Source organism: Talpa europaea (genome assembly GCF_964194135.1).
Source record: "Talpa europaea genome assembly, chromosome: 6".
Taxonomy (NCBI): Eukaryota; Metazoa; Chordata; class Mammalia; order Eulipotyphla; family Talpidae; genus Talpa; species Talpa europaea.
In genome coordinates, this window is record NC_140072.1 from 73,561,994 (window position 1) to 73,586,272 (window position 24,279).

The following is a 24,279-nucleotide window of genomic DNA, read 5'->3' on the forward strand; positions in this document are numbered from 1 at the left end:
CTCTAGGTCCTTATTTAGAGCTTTAGTTTCTTTACTTATTTTTTGTCTTGTTGATAGTGGTGTGTTGAAGTCTCCCACTACGTATGTGTTTTCTCTGATGTCTGTTTTCAGAGAGGACAACAGTTGTCTGATATATTTTGGTGCTCTTTCATTTGGTGAGTATATGTTAATGAGTGTTATTTCTTCTTGACGTATTGTCCCCTTAATCATAATGTAGTGACCATTGGGGTCTCTTTTTATTTTTTTGAGTTTGAAGTCTGTTTTATCTGATATAAGTATAGCTGTTCCTGCTTTCTTTTTTGGCCCATTTGCTTGTAGGATTGTTTTCCATCCTTTGACTTTGAGCCTATTTTTATCTTTTGTAGCTAAATGTGTTTCCTGGAGACAGCAAAAGGTTGGGTTTTGTTTCTTAATCCAGGCTGCAACTCTGTGTCTTTTTATTGAAGAGTTTAGTCCATTTACATTTAGAGTTAATATTGATATGTTAGCATCTGTATTTGCCATTATGTTTGTCTTTCCTTTGATTTTATTTATTTATTCTTTTAATAACTTTTTTTTTTTTTTTTGGTCTTCTTTCGTTGTTATTCGTCCCTCTCAGGTTCTGGTTTTAGGATTCCTTGTAGTATTTTTTGGAGTTGGGGTTTAGTCGTAATGATATTCCGGAGTTTCTCTTTGTCTGGGAAGGTCCATATTCTTTCTTCATGGAGGAAAGAGAGCTTTGCGGGATAGAGTATTCTTGGTTGGCATCTGTTTTCTTGGAGTCTGTTGACTATGTCCCTCCACTCTCTCCTTGCCCGTAGTGTTTCTTCAGAGAAGTCTGATGTCAGCCTGATTGGTTTTCCTTTGAATGTTATCTGTTTCTTCCCTCTTGTCAGCTTCATTATTTTTTCCTTGTCCTGGATTCTTGGGAGCTTTACTATTATGTGTCTTGCTGTGTTTTTCCTTTCGTCGTGGAAGTTTGGTGTTCTTCTTGCTTCTTGTATATCGATTTTCAGCTCCTTCTTCACATTTGGGAAGTTCTCTTCAATTATCTCCTGGAATATTTTCTCTGTTCCTACATCTCTCTCCTCTCCTTCTGGAATTCCTATAACTCTTATATTTCCTTTCCTCATGGAGTCAGATAGTTCCCGAAGTCTTTCTTCATTCTTTTTCCTTCGTACTTCTCTTTTCTTTTCTGTTTTGGTTCTTTTTATTTCTGTGTCTTCAAGAGAACTTATTCGTTCTTCCATTTCATCTATTCTGCTTTCCTTGCTTTTCCCGGAGTTCTTTAGTTCCTCCATTAATTCTTTGATCTCCTGCATTTCTTTTACTTCCCTCTTTAGGGACTCAATTTCATTCTTCTGACCATTGTTTTCCCTCTTTAGGGACTCAATTTCCTTCTTCTGATCTATCACTTTTTTAATCATGGCAATTTTAAATTCTCTTTCTGGAAGGCTCAGAAGTTCTTCCAAGTTGCTGTCGTTGCAATCTGGGGAGCGGTTTTCTTTTTGTGGTGTGCTTCTTTCCTGAGGAGTTGTTAGGTTGCGTGTGGTTCTTCTACTCCCTACTGTCTGTTTTCTAATTTGTCGTATGCGTTGGGACACTGTGTTGCTCGGACTGACTGGCATCTTGGGTGAACTTCTCCGCTCCCCTCTGGCTCTTCCAGGAGCCATCTCTGTCTTCTGGGGGAGCTTTCTGCTGGTTTTAGGCAGTTTTTACTGAAGAAATGTTCCTGTTCTCAAATGGCGAAGCGCGATGCAGTCCCTGCGCCTCCGGTTTCAGGCACACTCTTCTGCGCACCCGGTCTGCCCCGGACATGGGTGCCTGTTCCCTCTGTGGGCTCAGACTGCTGGTCGGAAGGGGCCTGGTGTGGAATAACTTCCCGGCTGGCCACTGGGTCCTCCAGAAGCCTTCTGCCCTTTTCAAGCAGTCTTAAGAAATTTCCTGTTCTATGGGGTGTTAGTGACTTTTTTTTCCTGGTCGCTAGGTGGCGCCAGAGATCTCTCCTATTGTCCTTGGGGGGCTGTTTTTCACCTCCCCCCACCCCGTGGGACAGGGAACAGAGCGGGAATGGTAGGGTACACCTCAACAGCTTTGGGGTGCTGTGTCTGCCTTGTGCTCCACCGTCGTGGAGAACCCACGCCCCGAATTTTTGTGCCCCGGGTCTCAGTTCAAAGCCCTCAGTTCCAGGACGTGGGCTGTAGCCCAGTTCAGTGGCGCGGGAATGGCGCCTTTTGCACCCCGCTCCCGTGCCTGGGCGCCTGGTTCCTGCTTACTCAGGGAGGGACCTTCACCTCAGTGAGGACCTTCGCGCGTCTCCCCGCAAGCCTAGGTCGTCTCCCCACAAGCCTAGGTCGCAGGCGCGGGGACCTGGGCAGCCGCGATCTGCACTTGCTTTTCAAGCGCGCCGCTTTTCGCGCCAGCTTACCGGCAGCCCGGGCTGTGTGCGTGTCTCCCGGGGTCTTTGTTCTTCTCTAATGGCGCCCGGAGCCGTTCGCTCACCGCCGCGGCGAATCCTGCAGGGTTCGCCTCAGCTCCCGTTCACGGGGTGTGGTGGCTGCAATAGTTCCTTTCCACTCACAGTCCCGCTTGCTGCGTCGTTTGTTCTTGTTGGCCGTTTTGGTTTGTTGTTTTCCTCCTCTCTGCCGGTCGGAGAGTGCCGCCTCTGTGGGCGGGGGAGGGGAGCAGGGTTCTGTGCTTCCCTCCCTTCTCGTCCTCTTTTATGGCCACTTTCTTCTTCGGGTAGTTTGCTGGAGTCACCCGTTTATCTTCCGTGTCCCAGTTCTCACTGGGACCTGCCGCTTTTCCTCCCTATTAACTTTTTTTAATGGGAGATCTTACTCGCAGTGTCTCCTCGCCGCCATGTTGCTCCGCCCCATTGTTTTTTTTTTTTAATTTTATATATTTTTTACATCATTTTTCATTTTTGCACAATGTATGCTTTTTCATCTTGGTAATAGTCCCCATACAATTCCCACCCCCATAATTTTGACCATAATCCCTCCTACCCCACCTCCTGCCCCCCCAGGTGTGTCTCTGTCTTATAGTTGCTTGTTGATTTTGATTTTACTTTATTATAATTAGTCTTTTACCTGATCCCTTATTTAGGTTTTCTAAATTCCTGCTATGAGCGAGACCATCCGGTATTTTTCTTTTTCTTTATGGCTTATTTCACTGAGCATGATTGCTTCCAGCTCCATCCATGTTGCTGCAAATTACATGAGTTTATCTTTTTTGATTGCTGAGTACTATTCCATTGTGTATATGGACCACATCTTCTTGATCCAGTCATCTATTTTTGGGCATTTGGGTTGTTTCCATAGCTTACCTATTAAAATAGTGCTGCTATAAAAATAGGGGTGCAGGTACCCTTTGGAATTAATGTTTCTGTGTCCTTTGGGTAAATACCTAGGAGTGGAATTGCTGGGTAATATGGAAGCTCCATCTTTAGCAGGTTGAGGAATCTCCACACAGCTTTCCATAGTGGTTGGACCATTTTGCACTCCCAACAGCAGTGCAGGAGAGTTCCTTTTTCTCCATATCCTTGCCAACATTTGTTGTTGCTAGTTTTTTCAATATGTGTCATTCTTACTAGTGTGAGATGGAATCTCATTGTAGTTTTGATTTTCATTGATTTGCATTTCCCTGATTGCACGTGATGCTGAACATATTTTCATATGCCTGTTGGCCATTCACATTCCCTCTTTGGAGAAGTTCCTTTTTAGCTCTTCTGCCCATTTTTTGACTGGATTATTTACTTTTTTTTGTTGAGACTCTTCAGCTCTTTGTAGATTTTTGTTATCAGTCCCTTATCATTAGTGTTGTGTGGGAAAATTTTCTCCCAGTCTGTGGGGTGTCTGTTTATTTTGGTTACTGTCTGTTTTGTTGTGCAGAAGCTCTTTAATTTGATGTAGTCCCAGCTGTTTATCTTTGCCTTCACTATCACTGCTTTAGTGATGAGTCTTTAAAGATGTTACTGAGGTATATGTCATGTAGTATTTCGCCTTTATTTCCTTCTATGTATTGTATGGTTTCAGGTCTTATGTCTAGCTTTTTAATACATTTTGAGTTGGTTGTTATGCATGGTGTGAAGTCAAGCTTGAAGAATGAAGTCAAGCTTCATTCTTTTGCATGTAGTGACCTAGTTTTCCCAGCACCATTTATTGAACAAACTTTCTTTGTTCCATTGCATATTCTTTGCTCCTTTGTCAATTAATTGACTATAAATCCGTGGGTTTATTTCTGGATTTTCTATTTTGTTCCATTGGTCTGTGTGTCTGTTCTTGTTCCAATACCATGCAGTTTGATTACTATGGCTTTGTAGTATAGTTTGAAATCTGGGCTTGTAATGCCTCCATTCCCTTCTTTTTTTTTTTCAGGAGAGCTTTGGCTATTCGGGGTTTTTGGTGGCTCCATATGAATTTTATCAATTTCTGTTCTATTTCTTTCAAGAATGTCATTGAAATTTTTATTGGAATAGCATTAAGCTGTAAATTGCTTTTGGTGGGAAGGCCATTTTTATAATGTTAATTCTTCCAGTCCATGAGCAGGGGATGTCTTTTCATTTCTTTGTGTCTTCTTCTATTTCTTTTAACAGTGTTTTATAGTTTTCTTTGTGTAGGTCCTTTACCTCCTTTGTTAAGTTTATTCCCAAGTATTTCATTTTTTTTTTGTTTCTAATAAAAGGTATGGTTTTCTTGATTTCTTCTTCTTCATATTGTTTGTGTGTAGGAAGGCTACTGATTTTTGTGTGTTGATTTTGTATCCTGCTACTTTACTAAACTGATTGATTAGTTTGATTAGTTTTCCTGTGGAGTTTTTGGGGTTCTCTATGTATATTATCATATGATCTGTGAATAGGGAAGGTTTGATTTCTTCCTTCCCTATTTGGATTCCTTGTATGTCTTTCTCTTGTCTTACTGCTCTGGCTAGGACTTCCAGTATTAAATTGAAAACTAGTGGTGAGAGTGGATGTCCTTGTTTTATTCCAGATCTTAATGGAAATGCTTACAACTTTTTACCATTGAGAATGACATTGCCTATGGGCTTGTCATATGTCATATGTCATGGCCTTTATGATGTTGAGGTATGTTCCTTGTATCCTGAGAATTTCAAGTGCATTTATCATAAATGGGTGCTGTACATTGTCGAAAATTTTCTCATTATCTATTGATATTATCATATGGTTTTTATATTTCTTTTTGTTGATGTATTGGATTACATTGATTGATTTTCAGATGTTGCACCATCCTTATGTCCCTGTAATAAATCCTACTTGGTTGTGGTGAATTATCTTATGGATACATTGTTGGATTCTGATAGCTTGCATTTTTTTCCCTTTTTTTTTAAAAGATTCATTTTTATTTGTACAAGAGCTGGGGTACAGGCCAGAGTGGCGGGAGGGTGAGAGGATTTACCAGAGACAGAGCGGGGAGCAGAACAGACAGACGGACCAAGAGCACTGCTGAGGGGAGCAACAGGCAAGACAGGAGATCTACTGCACCATGTGGGTATCTCCCTGGCCGGCTGCAAATCAAACTGGCGATGCAGAAGCTGTGGACAGGTTCACAGCATGGCGCTCAACCCGCTGCACCACTGGGAAGGTCCTTGCTAAAATTTTTATTGAGGATTTCTGCATCACTGTTCGTTAGAGAGATTGGCCAGTAGTTTTCTTTTTTTGTGTTGTCCTTGTTGTGTTTTGGTATTTGTATAATGTTGACTTCGTAGAACGTGTTTGGTATTATCCCTTCCTTCTCAATTTATTGAAAGAGTTTATAAAGGATAGGCACTAATTCATTTATGAATGTTTGATAGAATTCATTTGTAAATCCATCTGGTCCTGGAATTTTGTTTTGGTGAGGGTTATTTTTTTTTAAATAAATTTTATTTTTATATTCCCCATACAATTGCAACCCCCTTATTTTGACCCCAATCCCTCCCCTCCCCGCGCCCCACCTCCCATAGAGTGTCTCTGGTTCATAGTTTTTTGTTGATTTTGATTTTCACTTTCTTATAGTTATTCATTTTCCAGGTCCCTTTGATTTTCTCTTTCATTTCCAGGTCCCTTATTTAAGTTTTCTAGATTCCTGCTATGAGTGAGACCATCTGGTATTTTTCTTTTACTTTCTGGCTTATTTCACTGAACATGATCCCTTCCAGCTCCATCCATGTTGCTGCAAATTGCATTTGTTTATAGTTTTTGAATGCTGAGTAATATTCCATGGTGTATATGTACCACATCTTCTTGATCCAGTCATCTATTTTTGGGCATTTGGGTTGTTTCCAAAACTTAGCTTTTGTAAACAGTGCTGCTATAAACATAGGGGTGCAGGTGCTCTTTGGAATTGATGTTTCTGTGTCCTCTGGGTAAATACCTAGGAGTGGAATTGCTGGATCATATGGAAGCTCTATGTTTAGAGGTCGAGAAATCTCCACACAGCTCTCCATAGTGGTTGGACCAGTATGCACTCCCACCAACAGTGCAAGAGAGTTCCTTTTTCTCCACATCCTCGCCAACATTTGTTGTTGCTAGTTTTTTTAATATGTGCCATTCTCACTGGTGTAAGATGGTATCTCATGGTAGTTTTGATTTGCATTTCCCTGATGACAAGTGATGTTGAACATTTTTTCATATGCCTGTTGGCCATTTGCATTTCCTCTTCAGAGAAGTTTCTTTTTAGCTCTTCTGCCCATTTTTGGACTGGATTATTTTCTTTGTTGTTGTTGAGTCTCATCAGCTCTTTGCAGATTTTTATGATCAGTCCTTTACCATTAGTGTTGTGTGCAAAAATATTCTCCCAGTCGGTGGGGTTTCTCTTTGTTTTTGTTATTGTGTCTTTTGCTGTGCAGAAGCTCTTTAATTTGATGTAGTCCCAGCTGTTTATCTTTGCCTTCACTATCACTGCTTTGGGTGATGTGTCTGTAAAGATGTCCTTGATGTTCATATCACGCAGTGTTTCGCCTATATTTCCTTCTATGTATTTTATGGTTTCAGGTCTTATGTCTAGTTCTTTAATCCATTTTGAGTTGATTTTTGTGTATGGTGTGAGGTAGTGATCAAGCTTCATTCTTTTGCATGTAGCGACCCAGTTTTTCCAGCACCATTCATTGAACAAACTTTCTTTGCTCCAATGCATAGTCTTTCCTCCTTTGTCAAAGATTAGTTGACCATATATCTGTGTGTTTATTTCTGGATTTTCTGTTCAATTCCATTGGTCTGTGTGTCTGTTCTTGTTCCAATACCATGAGTTTTGATGGTTATGGCTTTGTAGTATAGTTTGAAGTCTGGGAGTGAGATGCCTCCATTCCCTTCATTTTTTTTCAGGAGAGCTTTGGCTATTTGGGGTTTTTTGTGATTCCATATGAATTTCATCAATAATTGTTCTATTTCTTTGAAGAATGACATTGAAATTTTTATTGGAATAGCATTGAATCTGTATATTGCTTCTGGTAGGATGGCCATTTTAATAATGTTTATTCTTCCAATCCATGAGCAGGGGATGTCTTTCCATTTCTTTGTGTCTTCTTCTATTTCTTTTAACAGTGTTTTATAGTTTTCTTTGTATAGGACCTTTACCTTTTGTTAGATTTATTCCCAAGTATTTGAGTTTTTTTGTATTGATAATAAAAGGAATGGTTTTTTTTATTTCTTCTTCTTCAGATTTATTGTTTGTGTATAGGAAGGCTACTGACTTTTGCATGTTGATTTTGTATCCTGCCACTTTACTGAACTGATTGATTAGTTTGATTAGTTTTCCTGTGGAGTTTTTGGGGTTCTCTATGTATATTATCATATCATCTGCAAATAGTGATAGTTCGACTTCTTTTCCTATTTGGATTCCTTGTATGTCTTTCTCTTGTCTTATTGCTCTGGCTAGGACTTCCAGTATTATATTGAAAAGCAGTGGTGAGAGTGGACATCCTTGTCTTGTTCCAGATATTGATGGAAATGCTTTCTGCATTTCACCATTGAGAACGATACTGGCTGCTGGCTTGTCATATATGGCCTTTATGATGTTGAGTTATGTTCCTTGTATCCCAAGAATTTCAAGGTCTTTTATCATGAATGGGTGTTGCATTTTGTCAAAAACTTTCTCAGCATCTATTGATACTATAATATGGTTTTTATATTTCTTTTTGTTGATATGTTGGATAATGTTGATTGATTTTTGGATGTTGAACCATCCTTGTGTCCCTGGCATGAATCCTACTTGGTCGTGGTGAATTATCTTATGGATACATTGTTGGATTCTGATAGCTAAAATTTTATTGAGGATTTTTGCATCAGTGTTCATTAGGGAGATTGCCCTGTAGTTTTCCTTTTTTGTGTTGTCCTTGTTCGGTTTTGGTATTAGTGTAATGTTGGCTTCAGAGAACGTGTTTGGTATTGTCCCTTCCTTCTCAATTTTTTGGAAGAGTTTGTGAAGGACAGGCACTAATTCGTCTCTGAATGTTTGGTAGAATTCATTTATAAATCCATCAGGTCCTGGGCTTTTGTTTTTGGGGAGGTTTTTGATTACCATTTCAATTTCGCTGCTTGTAATTGGTCTGTTTAGGTGTTCTATTTCTTCTTTATCTAGCTTTGGGTGATTGTAGAGATGTAGGAATTTGTCCATCTCCTCTAGATTGTTGAACTTGTTTCCATATAACTGTTCATAGTAGTTAGTGATTATTTTTTTGATTTCTGCTGTGTCCGTTGTGATTTCTCCTCTTTCATTTACGATCCTGTTTATTTGTGCTTTCTCCCTTTTTTCCTTTGTGAGCCTGGCTAGGGGTTTGTCTATTTTATTGATTTTTTCGAAGAACCAGCTCTTGGTTTCATTGATCTTTTGGATTGTTTCTTTAATTTCAATTTCATTTATTTCCTCTTTAGTTTTTATTATTTCTTTTCTTCTACTGGTTTTGGTGTTTTTTGTTGTTCTTTTTCTAGATCTTTGAGTTTCAAGATTAGGAAATTTCTTTGAGTTCTTTCTTGTTTCTTGATGTGAGCCTCTATTGCTATATATTTTCCTCTTATTACTGCTTTTGCTGCATCCCATACATTTAGGAAATTGGTGTCCTCCTTGTCATTCAATTCAAAGAATTTTTTAATTTCGTCTTTGATCTCCTCATTAGTCCAGTGGTCTTCCAGTAGTGTGGTTTTCAATCTCCATGAGGTAGGAGAGTTCCTTGCCTTCTTTTTATGGTTTATTTCTAGTTTGATGCCTTCATGGTCAGAAAAGATGGTTGGTATGATTTCAATCTTGGTGTATCTGTTGATGTTTGTCTGGTTTCCCAGTATGTCATCGATCCTGGAAAATGATCCGTGTGCACTTGAGAAAAATGTGTACTCCAATTTTTTTGGGTTTAGTATTCTATAGATGTCTGTTAAGCCTAAGCGCTCTAGGTCCTTATTTAGAGCTTTAGAGTCTTTACTTTTTTTTTTGTCTCTTGATCTATCCATTGTTGATAGTGGTGTGTTGAAGTCTCCCACTACGTATGTGTTTTCTCTGATGTCTGTTTTCAGAGATGACAATAGTTGTCTGATATAATTTGGTGCTCCTTCGTTTGGTGAATATATGTTAATGAGTGTTATATTTTCTTGAAGTATTGTCCCCTTGATCATAATGTAGTGACCATTGGGGTCTCTTTTTATCTTTTTGAGTTTGAAATCTGTTTTATCTGATATAAGTATAGCTGTTCCTGCTTTCTTTTTTGGTCCATTTGCTTGTAGGATTGTTTTCCATCCTTTAACTTTGAGTCTATTTTTATCTTTTGTAGCTAAATGTGTTTCCTGGAGACAGCAAAAGGTTGGGATTTGTTTCTTAATCCATCCTGCAACTCTGTGTCTTTTTATTGAAGAGTTGAGTCCATTTACATTTAGAGTTAATATTGATATGTTAGCATCTGTATTTGCCATTGTGTTTGTGTTTCCTTTGATTTTATTTATTTATTCTTTTAATAACTTTTTTTTTTTTGGCCTTCTTTCATTGTTATTCATCCCTCTGAGGTTCTGGCTTTAGGACTCCTTGTAGTACTTTTTGGAGTGGGGGTTTAGTCGTAATGAAATTCCAGAGTTTCTGTTTATCTGGGAAGGTCCTTATTCTTTCTTCATAGAGGAAGGAGAGCTTTGTGGGATAGAGTATTCTTGGTTGGCATCTGTTTTCTTGGAGTCTGTTGACTATGTCTCTCCACTCTCTCCTTGCCCGTAGTGTTTCTTCGGAGAAGTCTGATGTCAGCCTGATTGGTTTTCCTTTGAATGTTATCTGTTTCTTCCCTCTTGTCAGCTTCATTATTTTTTCTTTGTCCTGGATTCTTGGGAGCTTTACTATTATGTGTCTTGCTGTGTTTTTCCTTTCGTCATGGAAGTTTGGTGTTCTTCTTGCTTCTTGTATATCAATTTTCAGCTCTTCTTCATGTTTGGGAAGTTCTCTTCAATTATCTTCTTGAATATTTTCTCTGTTCCTACATCTCTCTCCTCTCCTTCTGGAATTCCTATAACTCTTATATTTCCTTTCCTCATGGAGTCAGATAGTTCCTGAAGTCTTTCTTCGGTCTTTTTCCTTCTTACTTCTCTTTCCTTTTCTGTTTTGGTTCTTTTTATTTCTGTGTCTTCAAGAGTACTTATTCATTCTTCCATTTCATCTATTCTGCTTTCATTGCTTTTCCCAGAGTTCTTTAGTGCCTCCATTAATTCTTTGATCTCCTGCATTTCTTTTACTTACCTCTTTAGGGACTCAATTTCATTCTTCTGATCATTGATTATTTTTCCCTTATCATTGTTGTCCTTTATGACTTCTGTCAGTTTTTTAATCATGGCAATTTTAAATTCTCTTTCTGGAAGGCTCAGAAGTTCTTCCAAGTTACTGTCGTTGCAATCTGGGGGGTGATTTTCTTATTGTGGTGTGCTGTTTTCCGGAGGAGTTGCTAGGTTGCATGTGGTTCTTCTACTCCCTACTGTCTGTTTTCTAATTTGCCATTTACATTGGGACACTGTGTTGCTGGGACTGGCCGGCATCTTGGGTGAACTTCTCCCTTCCTCTCTGGCTCCTCCAGGAGCCATCTGTCGGTTTCAAGCAGTCTTTACTGAAAAAATGTCCCTGTTCTAAAATGGCGATGTGGGACGCACTCCCTGCGCACCCGGTCTGCCCCGGCAGTGGGTTCCCGCTCCCCCTCTGGGCTGGGACTCTAGGCCAGAAGGGGCCTGGCATGGGCGAACTTCCCAGCTCACCTCTGGCTCCTCCGGGAGCCTTCTGCTGATTTCAGGCAGTCTTTACTGAAGAAATGTCCCTGTCTAAAATGGCGATGCAAGACGCTCTCTTGGGGAGGGTTTTGATGACCATTTCAAGTTCACTGCTTGTAATTGGTCTGTTTAGGTATTCTGTATTTAGCTTTGGTGATTGTAAAGTTGTAGGGATTTGTCCATCTCTTCTAGATTGTTGAACTTGATTGCATGTAACTGTTCATAGTAGTTTCTGATTATTCTTTTGATTTCTGCTGTGTCTGTTGTGATTTTTCCTCTTTCATTTGTGGTCCTATTTATTTGTGCTCTCCCATTTTTCCTTTATGAGCCTGGCTAGGAGTTTGTCTATTTTATTTATTTTTTGAAAAACCAACTTTTGGTTTCATTGATCGTTTGGATTGTTTTTTAGTTTCTATTTCATTTATTTCTTCTTTGATTTTTATTATTTCCTTTCTTCTACTGGTTTTGGGGTTTTTTGTTGTTCTTTTTCTAGTTCTTTGAGCTTTGAGATTAGGTTGTTTCTTGAGTTCTTTCTTATTTCTTGACGTGAGCCTGTATTGCTCTATATTTTCCACTTGTTGCTGCTTTTGCTGCACCCCATACATTTAGGAACTTGGTGTCCTCTTTATTATTCAACTCAAAGTATTTTTTAATTTCTTTCTTGATCTCCTCATTAATCCAGTGGTCTTCCATGAGGTGGGAGGGTTATTTGTCTTCTTTTTATGATTTATTTCTAGTTGGATGCCTTCATGGTCAGAGAAGATGGTTGGTATGCTTTCAATCTTGGTGTATCTGTTAATGATTGTCTTGTGTCCCAGTATGTGATCAATCCTGGAGAATGATCTGTTTGCGCTTGAAAAAAATGTGTACTCAGATTTTTTGGGGTACTCAGATTTTTTGGGGTTTGGTGTTCAATAGATATCTGTTAAGCCCATGAGGTCTAGATCCTTATTTAGAACTTTAATGTCCTTACTTATTTTTTTGTCTCGTTGATCTATCCATTGTTGATTGTGGTGTTTTGAAGTCTCCTACTACATATGTGTTTTCTCTGATGTCTGTTTTCAGAGATGATGATAGTTGTCTGATGTATTTTGGTGCTTCATTTGGTGAGTATATGTTAATGAGTGTTATTTCTTCCTGAAGTATTGTCCCCTTGATCATAATGTAGTGACCATCAGGATCTCTTTTTATCTTTTTGAGTTTGAAATCTGTTTTATCTCATATAAGTATAGCTGTTCCTGCCTTCTTTTTTGGTCCATTTGTTATAGGATTGTTGTCCATCCTTTTACTTTCAGTCTGTTTTTATCTTTTGTAGTTAAATGTGTTTCCTGGAGACAGCAAAAGGCTGGGTTTTGTTTCTTTTTTTTTTATTTTTTTAATTTAAATTTTATTTTTATATTCCCCATACAATTACAACCCCCTTATTTTGACCACAATCCTTCCTTTCCCCGCTCCCCAACCCCCATAGAGTGTCTCTTGTTCATATTTGTTTGTTGACTTTGATATTTTCTTTCTTATAGTTATTCTTTTTCCTGGTCCCTTATTTAAGTTTTCTAGGTTCCTGCTATGAGTGAGACCATCCCGTATTTTTCTTTTTCTTTCTGGCTTATTTCGCTGAACATGGTCCCTTCCAGTGCCATCCATGTTGCTGCAAATTGCATGTGTTTATCTTTTTTGAATGTTGAGTAATATTCCATGGTGTATATGTACCACATCTTCTTGATCCAGTCATTTATTTTTGGGCATTTGGGTTGTATCCAAAGCTTAGCTATTGTAAACAGTGCTGCTATAAACATAGGGGTGCAGGTGCTCTTTGGAATTGATGTTTCTGTGTCTGTTTCTGTGTCCTCTGGGTAAATACCTAGGAGTGGAATTGCTGGAAGCTCTATGTTTAGTAGGTCCAGAAATCTCCACACAGTTCTCCATAGTGGTTGGACCAGTTTGCATTCCCACCAACAGTGCAGGAGAGTTCCTTTTTCTCCACATCCTCGCCAACATTTGTTGTTGCTAGTTTTTTTAATATGTGCCATTCTCACTGGTGTAAGATGGTATCTCATGGTAGTTTTGATTTGCATTTCCCTGATTACAAGTGATGTTGAACATTTTTTCATATGCCTGTTGGCCATTTGCATTTCCTCCTCAGAGAAGTTTCTTTTTAGCTCATCTGCCTATTTTTGGACTGGATTATTTTTTTGTTGTTGTTGAGTCTCATCAGCTTTTTGTAGATTTTTGTGATCAGTCCTTTATCATTAGTGTTGTTTCTTAATCCAGGTGCAACTCTGTGTCTTTTTATTGAAGAGTTGAGTCCATTTACATTTAGAGTTAATATTGATATGTTAGCGTCTGTATTTGCAATTTTCTTTGTCTTTTCTCTGGTTTTATTTATTTATTTATTTTGAATTTATTTATTTATTTATCTTGTTTCTTTCTTATTCATCCCTCTGTTGGTTCTGACTTTAGGACTCCTCGTAGTATTTTTTGGAGTGGGGGTTTAGTCGTAATGAAATTCCTGACTTTCTGTTTGTCTGGGAAGGTCCTTATTCTTTCTTTATAGAGGAAGGAAATCTTTGTGGGATAGAGTATTCTTGGTTGGCATTTGTTTTCTTGGAGTCTGTTGACTATGTCCCTCCATTCTCTCCTTGCCTGTAGTGTTTCTTCGGAGAAGTCTGATGTCAGCCTCATTGGTTTTCCTTTCTGTTATCTGTTTCTTCCCTCTTGATGTGAGCTTCATTATTTTTTCCTTGTCTTAGATTCTGGGGAGCTCTACTGTTATGTGTCCTGCTGTATTTTTCCTATCCTCATGTAAGTTTGATGTTCTTCTTGCTTCTTGTATGTCTATTTTCAGCTCCTTGTTCATATTTGGGAAGTTCTCTTCAATTATTTCCTTGAATATTTCCTTTCTTCATGGAGTCAGATAGTTCCTGATGTCCTTCTTCATTCTTTTTCATTTGTACTTCTCTTTCCTTTTCTGTTTTGGTTCTTTTTATTTCTTTGTCTTTGAGAGTACTTATTCATTCTTCCATTTCATCTATTCTGCTTTCACTGCTTATTCCAGAGTTCTTTAGCTCCTCCATTAATCCTTTGATCTCCTGCATTTCTTTCACTTCCCTTTTTAGAGACTCAATTTCATTCTTCTGATCGTCTGATTATTTTTCCCTTATTGTTGTTTTCCTTTTTGACTTCTGTCAGTTTTTTAATCATGGCAATTTTAAATTCTCTTTCTGGAAGGCTCAGAAGTTCTTCCAAGTCACTGTTGTGTTATCTTATGGGTGATTTTCTTTTTGTGGTGTGTCTTTTCCCTGAGGACTTGCTTAGTTGCTTGTAGTTTTTCTTCTCCCTGCTGCTTGTTTTCTAATTTGTCCTATGTGTTGCTGGTACTGGCCAGCTTCTTTTTGGTGTGCTCTTTCTGGGATTTCGGAAACTGGTGGTCCAATCGAGTCAAATACTGTAATGCCAGAAGTCCAGTAGGGCATTGGTACTATGAATATGCTAATGGTCGCTGTATTTTTTTAATTCCATGATGTGTCTTGAGGTCCCACCGACTGCTGCGGAGATGGTGTGGCTGGATTGCTAGCTGGGCTCCAACTCCCTTCTAAACGGGGCCTGGCGTGTGGGGGCTTTTCACTTCACTTCTGGCTGTGGGGGCATCCCTTTCCCAGTTCCAAGCCGTCTCTGAGGACACAAGATCCTATTCTAAAATGGCAAGTCAGAAGGGCTTTTCCCTGTGCCCATGGACTGCCCTGGTGATGGCCAGCTCCCCCTCTTGGCTCAGACGGATGGCCAGACAGGGCCTGGTGTGTGGGGCTTTTAAGTTTGCCTCTGGCTGTGGAGGCAGCCCTTTCCCAGTTCCAAGCAGTGTCAGTGGAAGCAAAGATCCCTATTCTAAAATAGTGAGTTGGAAGGGCACTTCCCTGTGTCCGTGGTCTTATTTGTTGTTTTTAAAGACAGGACCATATATTCAGCTAGCCCCTCTAATGATGGCACACTGTCATAGCATTGTGACTGCTTGATATTTAGAAAGGGAATTATTAAAATTTTCTATAGATGTAAGGGATAAATGATTACTTTTGACATCTGTGGGTCTGCTAGACTTAAATGGCCTATTCAGCCTGTCATTTTGGTTACTTGTAGTTCTGCATTCCAATAAAAAGTCAGATCAACCTGGTCAATCTGTTATCTGACCTAAAAAATTGCAATATAGGGCTTCCCCAGTGGCGCAGTGGGTTCAGTGCAGCACTGTGAAGCTGTCCACAGCCTCTGCAGTGGGGGTTCAATTCCCAGCCGGCCAGGGAAATTCCTACATGGTGCAGCAGATCTCTCCTGTCACGCCCGCTGCTCTCCTCATCTGCCTGTTCTGCGCCCAGCTCTGTCTCTGGTGAATCCTTTCACCCTCCTGCACCTCTGGCCAGTACCCCAGCTCTTTTGTAAAAATAAATAAATCTTTAAAAAAATTGCAATATATCAGGCCCTACAAGGCTCCTTTCAAGTTAAATAAGAGCAGGATGCTTGAAGGCCCTGGGTCAGTGGGTATACATCAGGAGGTATGATGGGAACTGAGTGGAGGGGGAATGTATGACTTTGCCTCCCAGAGAAGATCATCTGAACACCTTGTTGATAAGATTGGAACCATGGGTGGGGGACTGCGGTATGGTTTCCATTGCAGTATGTGTCATCAAGCAGATAAAAAATACCTGGTCAGCAGACTCTCCTGAGCCCTAGATGACATAAGCACATTTTTAGTTTTACACACCCATTTTCTTTATTCTCCTATCCCCACTTATTGATTCTGTCTGATTATTCTATCAATTAAAAGTCCAGACTCTTACTCTTTTAGCAGCATCCTGCATTGTACAGCCTGCTCCACCACTTTCATTTCTTTGACAGTGTGTTGCCGATGCAACAAACACCTAAGATATCCTTTTGCACAATGGGAATAAGCAAGAAAGAAGGGATTGTTAGACAGTTGTAAATATACCCCCTGACCAGACAGTGTACATCTGAAGGCCCAGGATTCATTTGACAGACTGCCATTTAACAGAGTGGGGTTATTGTCATAAGTGAATTGGTCTGCATGTTTCCTCCTTGATTCTACCATATTTTCCTAGGAATATGATCCACAGGAAAACAGTCTTCACAAGGGATATTACTTATGGGTAAAGTCTGGTGAGAACTGTTGCTAACTGAAGGCTTTGGGTCTCTCAGAAAGTTTTTTGCCATCTAGTGACTGTAATGGTCTAACACTGTAATATATTACATCATTATAGATATAATGTATTTCTTAGTCTTCTGGTAGTTGGTAACATTATACACAAATGTAGAATATTTATAGACAACATATATAATATAATAATATATGTAGTAGTCATCCAAAAGAATATTATTTTAATATATGCACATATAAAATATTCCCAACTATCAGAACACTAGCAGACTGACTTTAGAATCCCTTGGATGCAAGGGAGTCAAATAAAAATAATTTGTGGTTCAAATGTTGAACAGAGATTTGTTAAGATTAAAACCTCTTTATATAAGAAAATGGGATAACATTAGAGGAAGCATGTCTTGTAGTGGAGAACAACAATAGTGCTCTCATACTGCTCACACATTGCTATTTCATAGCCTTCTTCCCCCATTTATTTCTTTGCTCCATTCTCAGCAGCAGCTCACCCAATCCCTTACCTTTTTCCTTAAACTAGTAACCTTATCTTTATTTACAAATCCCTTTAGCCTTCTTCCCTTCCAATTCAGAAGTTATATCTTCAGCTTTATCTGTTCTTTCCTTCCTGATTATTTCTAATGCTAATCCCTTCTTTTCTATACTTTTTTCTGATTGTAGGGGCAGGAAGGCCACAGGGCAGGATCTCTGTGACATGGCAGATGGGTGAAGGACAGAGTCCTGGAGCCCTCAGTGGCTTTTTCAGGCTTTTATTGGTATTTACCAGGTACAAGGCAGGCAGGGGCGCTGGGAGGCTGGGATGCTGGCAAGTCTTCACTCTTCTGGGCTCTCCGGCATTCTCGCGTGGTCTCTGCTTCTCTTTAGCTCTCTCGCTTGTTCTTCCTTCCCATTGTTCTCTTTCGCTCTGCTGATGTCCCTGTGATGGTGCCCTTATAAACCCAGTCTCAGCCCAGGTGAATCCCATCTACATAGGCCCACGCCCTATTCCAGGTGTCCGCCATCAGGCATGTATTCAGGACCGCAGGGATCCATCATCAATCCTAATGGCGGGATGGCAGAAAAGCCTGACAGTTATTTACCCTACACTGATCTTGTATAAATTTTTCCTAGGACTTGATCCACCATTTATTCTCATCTATATTTCCAGTATCACCCTCTCCACTTGCATTTCTTCTTGCTCTATCTACCCTAAAAAATAAAGTGTACCCTCCCTTTACATCTGCTTCTCCTTCAACCACCCACCTGCTTTCTTTTTCTTCAGCAGGAAACGTAACCTTTTATTGCTCACTTAGATCACCAAAATATTCCCACTGAGGTTCCTCTGCTACCTCCAAAATGCCAAAAAACAGCCACTCCTTTTCCTCCTTGATAATCTACTCCTGCAGCTTGATTTGTTAACTCTCCCTTTCTCCAATAAACCAACATTAGTACCTATGCCAGATGGTAGCGGTTGAAAATTTACAGATGGTTCCACAAGGAGCTTGGAATCTAGTTTAGAAAGCAAATTTAACAGTCATTGTGATGTGTTACCAAGTATATCCATAGAGATAGGTGTTTAATGTAGTAGTGGTACATTGACAGTGGACAGAGAAAGCTTCGCAGAGACAAAGGCCCTCAAGCTAAGTCTTAGAAGGTAAGTAAGAATTCCACAGAGGAAGAAGTAAGGGTCTTGTAAGCAAAGGACACACCACATGTAAGCTGTCAAGACCTGAAAAGACACAGTTCCTTGGGGAAACAGAGGTATTTATTTATTTATTTATTTATTTAAAATATTTATTTTATTTATTTATACAAGCACTGGGTACAGTCAGAAGCGTGGGAGGGTGAGAGAATCCACCAGAGCCAGAGCGGAGAGCAGAACAGGCAGACTGACAAAGTACACTGCTGAGGGGAGCAGTGGGCAGCAGGAGAGGTCTGTGCGCCATGAGGGACCTTCACCCAGCAGCCAGGGATTGAACTGGCGCTGCAGAGGCTGCGGGCAGCTTTGCAACCCAGCACTCAACCGCTGCGCCACCGGGGAGGCCCAAAACAGAGGTATTTTAACCTGTTTGGAGTAACACTGATAAGACTTAATTTTGAGAAAGAGCAGTTATGTGGTAATGAGAAAGTTGGCCTGACCTGAGGGACAACTTGGGTCAGCCATTCAGGCTGCTATAATAAGAATGCCATTGACTAGATGGCTTTGTGTAGGGTAAGTAAAAGTATCAGGCTTTTCTGCCCTCCCACCATTAAGATTAATGATGGATCCCTGTGATCCTGAATGCATGCCTGATGGTGGACACCTGGAGTAGGGTGTGAGCATATGTAGATGGGATACACCTGGGCTGAGAGACAGGGCTTATAAGAATGGCGTCACGGGGACACCAGCAGAACAGCAGAGCAAAAGAGAACGAAAGAATGGAAGAGTAGAAACCAGAGCAGAGTGAAAGGTGCAGAGAAGCAAAGGCCACGAGAGAATGTCGAAGAGCCCAGAAAGTGAAGACTTGCTGGGGGCTGGGAGGCTGGCAGGCCTCCCAGCCTGCCAGCCTTCTGCCCCCCGATACCCCTGCCTGCTGTGTACCCAGTAAAATCCCAATAAAGCCTGCAAGAGCCACCAAAGGCTCCAGGACTCTCCTTCACCTGTCACTCATCTGCCCAGTCATAGAGATTCTGTCCTGTGGCCATCCTGCCTCTACACTTTGAAGGGCAAACATTTCTTTCTTGAAGTTCTGTTGGGTTGTCAGAAAAGTAATGACTCATTTTTGCAACAAATGGCACTTTTGGAAGTACTATAGTCATTTGTATCTGTTATTGCTAGTCATTTGACCGTTGACAGTTCCAAATTCATTAAAAAAAAAAAAAAAAAAAAAACCTGAGTGATTGGGTTGAGTTTTGGAGATTTTACAAGTTGAAGATGGAAGACCAAACTGCATTTTCACCATATTTTACTGTTTTACTTCCATAAAGGGAAGAATGTGCATCAAGCTTGTGAAAATTTGCCTAAAGTTTACAGTTACATGCTCTACAAGAATGTCAGTGCCAATGATGGCTCATGAAATTCTGTGCTGGTGAGTTTGATCTCAACCATACTACTTGGTCAGGGAGGCCCAAGAAGGTTGATGACGACAAAAGGCATTGATAAAGGCATTGATCGAGTAAACCCACGCTACAGACATGAGAGATTGCAGAAACATTGAACATCCATCATTCAAGCATTCACAACCACCTGAAAAAGCTTGGCTAGGTAAACAAGCTCGATATTTAGGTTCCTCATGAGCTCAAAAAAGTTCATTTGATGGCACAGTATAAATATCTGCAGTATGCTCTGCCGGGATGGCTGTGGTGCCGTTACTGTTGTTCGGGGGGTTATGGAGTGTTACAGGAGCATCCAGTGTGGCTGTGGTTACGTGCGACTCTGTGGTGAAGCTTCTCAAATATGCGCCACAACGTGCGACTGCGCTCGCAAGACATGTGCTATGGGTCAGATAGTGGGCAACAATCAGTGACAGATGTAACCTCTGTGGATGACAGCAATAGTTTACTGGAGGATACAGGGGAAGACTGCCACAATATGTGAAAGGGGAACCCCCATCAAAAGTGGCCAGCCCATCAGGCTGACACGTCAACACTGGCCTAAATCTCCATAGTCACCACTTTGCCTCACCTCTTTCTGGAAACCAGGAAGTGAGTGCTTTTGGTGAGGAAGGAGAAGGTGATTATCTGGATGACTGGACAGTGCTCTGTAATGGGCCCTACTGGGTGAGAGATGGAGAAGTGCGGTTCAAGCATTCCTCCACTGAGGTTCTGCTGTCTGCTGACCATGGGAGAACATGGTCGATCCATCAGTGAACAAAAAGAGGTGCATGGCATGGCCCAGCCAAGTCAGAACAACTATTGGAAAGCTATGGAAGGCATCTTCCTGAAGCCCAGTGAATTTTTGAAAGCAGAAGCCCACCACACCGAGCTATGAGTCTGGAGGCTGTGAGCCACTGTCACTATACGGTGTTCATAGACTTTTGCTGCTGCTTCATGCTGGGATCCCTGCCATGTCATCACTTGGGCAGTGGCCATGTCATCACTGAGATGAAGATGCATGGCAGAAAACAGTGGCTGTGTTTGGAAGCTTCAGCTCTTCACACTTGAATTGATTGGTCTTCCAGCCTTGGGTTAGTTTCTGAGTACAGATTGTCTTCCCAGACATGGGTCAGTTTTTTGCTGGTAAAGGAGCAGCTGCTTTTTATTCATATTGATTAAACAGAAACTGAGGAAGACATCTCTTCTAAAACAGGGAAATTTTTATGTCTTGGAAGCTTGGCATCGTTGATTATTGACATGTGACTTTTCCCCTATTTTTTCCCCTCCAAAATGATAAAGAATTTAATTGTTAGTCATTGTGTCGTTATTTATTAGGTGAACTATTTTCATAGACTGATTAATCCTTGAGTACTAAGAGTCATTGCTAACTCTTTTGAGATGCTGGAAACCTTTGGTATGGACTCTTAAGAGCTTTACGTACCTCCAAACCTTTTCTCTCTTTACTTAGCCTCCAACACCTCAGTTTCAGTACATTATGCCTAATTATGATCCTCAAAGAATGTAACTTAATAAATAGCCAATGAAATGTTTCAAAAAAAAATAAACATGAGGAAAATTATCCCTTTTTGAAGGGACTAAAAGCTGGTGATGAGAAGTGGATTGTTTACAATGGTGCACAAATGGTCTTGGTCCTGATGTGATGTGATGGTTTGCCTCAAACAACATCAAAAGAAGACATTCATCAGAGGAAGGCTGTGCTCTCAGTGTGGTGGTATTTTAAAGGTGTCATGTTTTTCAAGTTCCTACCAAGGAACCAACCAATCAATTCTTTTTTTTTTTTTAATTTTTTTTTTATAGAGGCATGTTTTTTATTTATTTATTATTTATTTGTTTGTTTGTTTTTTTTTTATACATGCACTGGGTACAGTCAGAAGCGTGGGAGGGTGGGAGAATTCACCAGAGCCAGAGCGGGCAGCAGAGCAGGCAGAAGGACCGAAGTACACTGCTGAGGGGAGCAGCGGGCGGCAGGAGAGGTCTGCGCGCCATGTGGGACCCTCCTCCAGTGGCCGGGGAGCAGCCGGGGAATGAACCGGCGCCGCAAAGGCCGTGGGCAGCTTCGCAACCCAGCGCTCAACCGCTGCGCCACCGGGGAGGCCCCAACCAATCAATTCTAATGTGTACTGTTGTCAATTGGACAGTTTGAATGAATCCATCGTCCAGAAATGTCCAGAACATGTTAATCTTAAAGGAGTTGTGTTCCATCATGACAACATGAGACCACACGCAGGTTTGATCACCCATCAAAAATTATTGGAGGGCCTCCGTGGTGGCACAAGGGGTTAAGCACTGCACTATGAAGCAATCCGCAGCCTCTGCAGCATGAGTTCAATCCCCGGCCAGGCAGGGAGCAATCCACATGGTGCAGCAGACCCCTCTTGACTCGCCCACTGCTCCCCTCAGCAATGTATTTCAGTCAATCTGCCTGTTCTGTTCCCCACTGTCTCTGATGAATCCTCTCACCCCCTGCATCTCTGGCCTGTACCCCAGCTCTTGTATGCATAAATAAAAAAATCTTTTTTTTTTAATGAATAAATTTTATTTTTATAGTCCCCATACAATTGCAATCCCCCCATTCTGACCCTAATCCCTCCCCTCCTGCACCCACCCCCCAAAAACTGTCTCTGGTTCATAGTTTTTGTTGATTTTGATTTTCACTTTCTTATAGTTATTCATTTTCCTGGTCCCTTATTTAAGTATTCTAGATTCCTGCTATGAGTGAGACCATCCGGTATTTTTCTTTTTCTTTTTGGCTTATTTCACTGAGCATGATCCCTTCCAGCGCCATCCATGTTGCTGCAAATTGCATGTGTTTATCTTTTTTGAATGCTGAGTAATATTCCATGGTATATATATACCACATCTTCTTGATCCAGTCATCTATTTTTGGGCATTTGGGTTGTTTCCAAAGCTTAGCTATTGTAAATAGTGCTGCTATAAACATAGGGGTGCAGGTGTTCTTTGGAATTGATGTTTCTGTGTTCTTTGGGTAAATACCTAGGAGTGGAATTGCTGGATCCTGTGGAAGCTCTATGTTTAGTAGTTCCAGAAATCTCCACACAGCTCTCCATAGTGGTTGGACCAGTTTGCACTCCCACCAACAGTGCAGAAGAGTTCCTTTTTCTCCACACCCTCGCCAACATTAGTTGTTGCTAGTTTTTTTAATATGTGCCATTCTCACTGGTGTAAGATGGTATCTCATGGTAGTTTTGATTTGCATTTCCCTGATTGCAAGTGATGTTGAACATTTTTTCATATGCCTGTTGGCCATTCGCATTTCCTCTTCAGAGAAGTTTCTTTTTAGCTCCTCTGTCCATTTTTTGACTGGATTATTTTCTTTGTTGTTGTTGAGTCTCATCAGCTCTTTGCAGATTTTTGTGATCAGTCCTTTACCATTAGTGTTGTGTGCAAAAATGTTCTCCCATTTGGTGGGGTTTCTCTTTGTTTTTGTTATTGTCTCTTTTGCTGTGCAGAAGCTCTTTAATTTAATGTAGTCCCAGCTGTTGATCTTTGCCTTCACTATCACTGCTTTGGGTGATGTGTCTGTAAAGATGTCTTTGATGTGCAAATCACATAGTGTTTCGCCTATATTTCCTTCTATGTATTTTATGGTTTCAGGTCTTATGTCTAGTTCTTTAATCCATTTTGAGTTGATTTTTGTATATGGTGTGAGGTAGTGGTCAAGCTTCATTCTTTTGCATGTAGCGACCCAGTTTTCCCAGCACCATTTATTGAACAAACTTTCTTTGCTCTAATACATAGTCTTTGCTCCTTTGTCAAATATTAGTTGACCATAAATCTGTGGGTTTATTTCTGGATTTTCTATTCTATTCCATTGGTCTGTATGTCTCTTCTTGTTCCAATACCATGCAGTTTTGATGATTATGGCTTTGTAGTAGAGTTTGAAGTCTGGGAGTGTGATGCCTCCATTCCCTTCTTTTTTTTTCAGGAGAGCTTTGGCTATTCGGGGTTTTTTGTGATTCCATATGAATTTCATCAATAATTGTTCTATTTCTTTGAAGAATGACATTGAAATTTTGATTGGAATAGCATTGAATCGGTATATTGCTTTTGGTAGGATGGCCATTTTAATAATGTTTATTCTCCCAATCCATGAGCAGGGGATGTTTTTCCATTTCTTTGTGTCTTCTTCTATTTCTTTTAACAGTGTTTTATAGTTTTCTTTGTATAGGTCCTTTACCTCTTTTGTTAGATTTATTCCCAAATATTTGATTTTTTTTTGTTTCAATAATAAAAGGGATGGTTTTTTTGATTTCTTCTTCTTCAGATTTATTGTTTGTGTATAGGAAGGCTACTGACTTTTGCGTGTTGATTTTGTATCCTGCCACTTTACTGAACTGATTGATGAGTTGAATTAGTTTTTCTGTGGAGTTTTTGGGGTTCTCTATGTATATTATCATATCATCTGCAAAGAGTGATAGTTTGACTTCTTCTTTTCCTATTTGGATTACTTGGATGTCTTTCTCTTGTCTTATTGCTCTGGCTAGGACTTCCAGTATTATATTGAAAAGCAGTGGTGAAAGTGGACATCCTTGTCTTGTTCCAGATCTTAATGGAATTGCTTTCAGCTTTTCACCATTGAGAATGATACTGGCTGTTGGCTTGTCATATATGGCCTTTATGATGTTGAGGTACGTTCCTTGTATCCCAAGAATTTCAAGGGCTTTTATCATGAATGGGTGTTGCACAAAAAATCTTTTAAAAAAATTATTGGAGCTTGGATGGGATGTGTTGCCACATCCACATTGCTTACCTGACCTTGCCCCATCAGACTTCCACCTGTTTTACTCTCTTCAAAACTCTTTGCGAA

The 24,279-nt window shown here is 40.3% G+C and overlaps 1 protein-coding gene and 1 pseudogene across 2 annotated transcripts in view; both read left to right on the plus strand.

Annotated features, from left to right (window-relative positions):
• The window catches only part of PARP4 (poly(ADP-ribose) polymerase family member 4), a gene marked incomplete at both ends in the record, with an annotated part of 143,334 nt that overhangs the window by 55,712 nt on the left and 63,343 nt on the right, over nt 1–24,279 (plus strand). The window lies entirely within an intron of this gene.
• On the plus strand, nt 19,689–20,325 carry LOC311172201 (stromal cell-derived factor 2-like; annotated as a pseudogene). The gene has a single exon. The product of its transcript is annotated as a stromal cell-derived factor 2-like (transcript).